The sequence below is a fragment of the Muntiacus reevesi genome, chromosome 2, assembly GCF_963930625.1.
Source record: "Muntiacus reevesi chromosome 2, mMunRee1.1, whole genome shotgun sequence".
NCBI classification, from domain to species: Eukaryota; Metazoa; Chordata; class Mammalia; order Artiodactyla; family Cervidae; genus Muntiacus; species Muntiacus reevesi.
Window position 1 is genome coordinate 256,578,412 of NC_089250.1, and position 5,797 is coordinate 256,584,208.

The 5,797-nt window shown below is 39.0% G+C and overlaps 1 non-coding gene across 1 annotated transcript; it reads left to right on the plus strand.

Moving 5' to 3' along the window:
* Positions 1-4,800: 4,800 nt before the first annotated feature.
* Positions 4,801-4,873, plus strand: TRNAG-CCC (transfer RNA glycine (anticodon CCC)). The gene has a single exon. It is a non-coding gene; the product is annotated as a tRNA-Gly (tRNA).
* Positions 4,874-5,797: the final 924 nt, after the last annotated feature.

Here is a 5,797-nt window from a genome sequence, read left to right on the forward strand (position 1 = left end):
AATTAGGAAAAAAAAAAAGGAAAGCATCTAAATTGAAAAGGAATAAGTAAAATGGTTACTATTTGCAGATGACAAGATATTATATATAATAATAAGATCACAAATTAAGAATTCACAGAGATAGGTGAAGGTAATATTTTAAGATATAATAGCTAAAATTATGAAGTCAGGGATCCTCACTGCTGAGTAGGATACGTTAAAAAAAAATTAAAGAAATTCTAGTAAAATACAAAAACATATGAAATGTAAGAATATAATCTTTAAAAGCTACCAAAAAGAAAAGTCAGATTGCCTAATACACACACACACACATACACACACACACACATATGTTAATTTGGCTGCCAGCACATTTCTTATCCAAACTCTGGATATAAAAATCAAAAGACAGTAGTATACAGAAGTTAGGGAAATTAATTGTCAATCTAGAATTCTATACTAAATAATCAGTGAGATAATTGTGAAATTATCAATAGTAAGAATTAAATAAAGACATTAAAAAATATACATTGTGAGAACTTTCCTGGTGTCCAATGGTTAAGAGTTGACCTGCCAATGCAGGGGACATGGGTTTGATCCCTGGTCCAGGAAGATCCCACATGCCATGGAGCAACTAGGTCCTGACATCAAAACTACTGATCCCAGGCTCTAGAGCCTGTACCCTGCAACTACTGAGACCATGAGTCACAACTGTTGAAACCCATGTGCTGCAACTACTGAAGCCCACACACCCTAGAGCCTGTGCTCTACAACAAGAGAAGCCACCACAATGAGAAGCCCACACAGCAAAACTAGACAGTACCTCCCACTCACTGCACCTAGAGAAAGCCCTTGAGCAGTAATGAAGACCCAGCACAGCCAAAAATAAATAAAATATTTTTTTTAATGTTGAGAGAGTATATTACTGACAAACAGTTGCTAACGAATTACAAATGGTTATACTTTGAGAAGAAAAAGCACACTCTTGCTTGCAGATGCAGGCAAGAAAAACAGCAAAGAAATTCATAAATGTATTTAAATAAGTATTGACTATTAAAAAAACATATTTCTAAAAAGTAATGTCCAACTTACAGTAAGAAGAAGTAATTAAAAGAAGGCGGAATTTGGGAATCCCCTGGTGATCCAGTGGTTGGGACTCTACTTGTTCACTGTCAAAGTCCTGGGTTCAATCCCTGACTGGGGAAATAAGACACCTCAAGCCAAGCAGGCTGGCCAAAAAGAAGAAAAAGGTGGGATTTAAAACTACTCAGTGATGGTCTGAATGATAAGACAGATCAGCTTAAAAGTTTCCTAAAGTCCTTCCATTATTCTGTAGGAAAGTGGAGATACTGCTCACTAAGCATATTAAAAACATAAAAGTAACCTCAAAAAGAAGAGAAATAGAGTGTAAAACTTCTAAACTATTGCCAGAGTAAGGAGAAAACAAATAGGAAGAAAAGACAGGAAAGGAGTAGGAGTGGGAGAATTATAGTTATATAGAAAAAGCATTACCTCATAGAAATATATTCACATGTGTCAGTGTATTAATTTAGGTTTCCTCAGAAGCATAACCTGAAACAAAGATCCAAGTGCAAGTCATTTATTTGGGAAGTGATCCCCGGAAGCACTGGTTGGGGAATGGAAAAGTGAGACAAGGAAGGGAAGGCAATCACAAAAGGGTATGTTATGAAACACGTTCTCATTGTGGATAACTGCAGCTTAGTCCTGTTGGAGATTTTTGAGAGCTGCATAAAGTCCCTGCAGAATGAGTCCAGAGTGAAAAGGGGAGAAGAGGTTGGGGTGTATATTTATCAGTCAGTGGTTGAGAGATGCTGCTGGGTATAAGCTTTCAGACATTTTCACCCTAGACTGCTTGTGGCTGAGTAAACTCTAACTTCTTTAGTCGCAAATCGTGTCCAACTCTTTACAACCCCATGGACTGTAGCCCACCAGGCTCCTCTGTCCAAGGCATTCTCTGGGCAAGAATACTGGAGTGGGTTACCTTTCCCTTCTCCAGGGGAATTTCCCAACCCAGGGGTTGAACCTGGGTCTCCTAAGCCACCAGGGAAGCTCAGACTCCAGCAGTTAGGGAAAATTTCAAGCAAGGAGATACAGATGCTGCCATGGATAGCTATGTACACACTCAATATGCCAGCAAATTTGGAAAACTCAGCAGTGGCCACAGGACTGGAAAAGATCAGTTTTCATGCCAATCCCAAAGAAAGGCAATGCCAAAGAATGTTCAAACTACTACACAGTTGCAACTCATGCCACACACTAGCAAAGCAATGCTGAAAATTCTCCAAGCTAGGCTTCAACTGTACATGAACTGAGAACTTGCAGCTGTTCAAGCTGGATTTAGAAAAGGCAGAGGAACCAGAAATCGAACTGCCAACATCTACCGGATCATAGAAAAAGTAAGAGAATTCCAGAAAAACATCTGCTACACTGACCACATTAAAGCCTTTGACTATGTGGATCAAAACAAACTGTGGAAAATTCTTGAAGAGATGGAAATACCAGACCAACTGACCCGCCTCCTGGGAAATCTGTATGCAGGTCAAGAAGCAACAGTTAGAACCAGACATAGAAAAATGGACTGGTTCCAAATTGGGAAAGGAGTACGTCAAGGCTGTATATTGTCACCTGGCTTATTTAACTTCTATGCAGAGTACATCATGCGAAATGCCAGGCTGGATGAAGCACAAGCTGGAATCAAGATTGCCAGGAGAAATATCAATAATCTCAGACATGCAGATGACATCACCCTTATGGCAGAAAGCAAAGAGGAACTAAAAAGCCTCTTGATGAAAGTGAAAGAGAGAATGAAAGAGCTGGCTTAAAATTCAACATTCAGAAAACTAAGATCATGGCATCTGGTCCCATCACTTCATGGCAAATAGATGGGGAAAAAATGGAAACAGTGACAGACTTTATTTTCTTGGGTTTCAAAATCACTGCAGATGGTGACTGTAGCCATGAAATTAAAACATACTTGCTCCTTGGAAGAAAAGCTATGACCAACCTAGACAGCATATTAAAAAGCAGAGACATTACTTTGCCGATAAAGATCTGTCTAGTCAAAGCTATGATCTTTCCAGTAGTCATGTATGAATATGAGAGTTGGACCATAAAGAAAGCTGAGCACCAAACTGATGCTTTTGAACTGTGTTGTTGGAGAAGACTCTTGAGAGTCTCTTGGACTGAAAGGGGATCAAACCAGTCGATCCTAAAGGAAATCAGTCCTAAACATTCACTGGAAGGACTGATGCTGAAGCTGAAATTCCAACACTTTGGGGACCTGATCGAAGAACTGACTCGTTGGAAAAAACCCTGATGCTGGGAAAGATCGAAGGCAGGAGGAGAAGGGGACAGAGAATGAGATGGTTGGATGCTATCACTGAGTCTATGGACATGAGTCTGAGCAAGCTCTGGGAGCTGGTGATGGACAGGGAAACCTGGCGTGCTGCAGTCCATGGGGTCACAAAGAGTCGGACATGGCTGAGCGACTGAACTGAACTGATAGAGAGCTATGATGAGGCAGGGCATCCCAGAGCTTCCTATGTAAGCAGTGTTCATAATAAACTAAATCATTTAAATTGCCTACAAAAGCAGAGTCCTCAGATTGGATTTTTTTAAAAAAAATCAAAAAAATAAAATAAATAAAAATAAATAAAAGAAGAAAATCACATATATATGCTGTTTAAAAAGAGACCTATATATACACACATATTTCCTTGCTCTGAGAGAACCTAAAAGCAGTGATATTGCGGTAGTAATGAGCACTCCTAGCACCCAGATCTTGGTTTCTAATACCATCCTCCAGCAAAAGGTACCAAGGGTTCCTTGGAGGAATGGCTGATTCTAGGACTGGGCAGGGAAAAAATCCCACATTAAAGAAAGTATGTCAAAAGAACACAGGAGACAACTGAAGAGAGTTGCCGACGTCCAAAGCTGGAACAATTTGAGGGAAAAAAATGAAGTAGATTGTATTATAACCTAAAGTATAAAGTAAATATCCAGGAGTCCATGTGTATGTGTGTGTGGTCATGACTGACTCTTGGCAACCCCATGGACTATAGCCTGCCAGGCTCCTTTGTTCATGTAATTTTCCAGGCAAGAATACTGGAGGGTTGACATTTCCTACTCCAGGAGATTTTCTCGACCCAGGGGTCAAAGCTGCATCTCTTTCATCTTCTGCATTGGCAAGTGGATTCTTTAACACTGCAGCACCTGGGAAGTCCCCTGAATAAATAAAAGATTAAATAAATAGATGGGGGAGAAGAGACAAATCTCCAGGCATTAGAGGTTAAAATAACTTGTGTAGATATTACACCCTCGAAGAGGTGGAGCCTAACTCTACTACTTAGGTGCGGACAACCCACTGGGACTTACTTCCAAAAAGTACAGTATGAGAAGGATGGAGGGGTGGGGTAATGAAGAATCCTAACAAACACTACCTCTGCAGGTGATCAAGGTCAGCATCACGTGATAAGTCATATTGGTAGTACATACCTTTGATAGAAGGTGATGAAAATGGCATTTCACCTGTGTGATCTTTCTCCCTAAAGCCCACAATTTCAGTCTAATAATGAGAAAAATGTCAGAAAAACCCCAATTGATGGATACTGTACAAAAAACCTGACCAGAACTACTCAAAACTGCTAAAGTCATTTAAAAAAAAAAAAAAAGGAAAGTCTGAGACACTGTCACAACTAAGGAAAGCAAGAAGACATGACACCTAAGTCTAATGTGGTATCCTGAACCAGATTCTGAGACAGAAAAGGGGTATCAGGCAAAAACTGGGGAAAGCTAGGGACTTCCCTGGTAATCCAGTGGCTAAAATTCTGCACTCCCAATGCAGGGGGCCCAGGTTCGATCCCTGGTCAGGGAAGTAGATCTCATATCTCCAACTAAAGATTCTTCAAGATGCAATGAACATCAAAGATCCCACGTGCCACGTGCTGCAACTAAGACTGCACAGACAAATAAATAAACTAACTAAATAAATAAATACTTTTTTAAAAACTGGGGAGAGTTAAATAAAGTATGAACCTTGGTTTATAATAATGTATCAATATTGGTTTGCTAATTATAACAAATGTAGCATACTAACGTAAGATGTTATTAGGGGAAACCAGGTGCAAAGTATTTGGCAACTCTTTGAAATTTTTCTGTAAATCTAAAGCTGCACTAAAAAAAGATAAAGCTTATTTTAAAAAAAAAGAGAGAGAGAGAGCGATAAAGAGAGACTGAAAGTAGAGACAGAAAAACAAATGCCAAACAAATATTCACCCACTTAGAGCTAGTATAACATAAGATCAAATGGAAGGCAAAAAAAATGCTTAAGGCAAAAAGCATTACTAACAATAAAGATAGTCATTACTTTACAATTCACCAGGAAAAATATCACAACCTTATAAGCACCTGTCAACATAGCTTCAAAATATAAGATTTGTATACTTTTCCCCAAAAGCTTTATTTCTGAAGTAATCGTCCAAACAAAGCCCACAATGTTCTTATTTTTCCATTGTTTACCAGCTTCCTGTCCTGAACTGTGACATACTGAAAAATATTCCAACTTATACTTTATGTAACTTTAAGTGAAATTATGAAATTTTAAGTCCTTCCTTTGGGCAAAAGAAAAATGTCTCAAAAGCAACTCACATAGAGAATTATCAAGGATATTCCATATTTGGACCTAACTCTTGGGTTTCTAATTTAGCATTAGCCTGAAGTAAAAACTCCTAACTCTGTGTCTCACTTGCTTAGAGTTTCCTCCCTCTTCAGACTGAAAGACACTGCCTGAATTAGACTT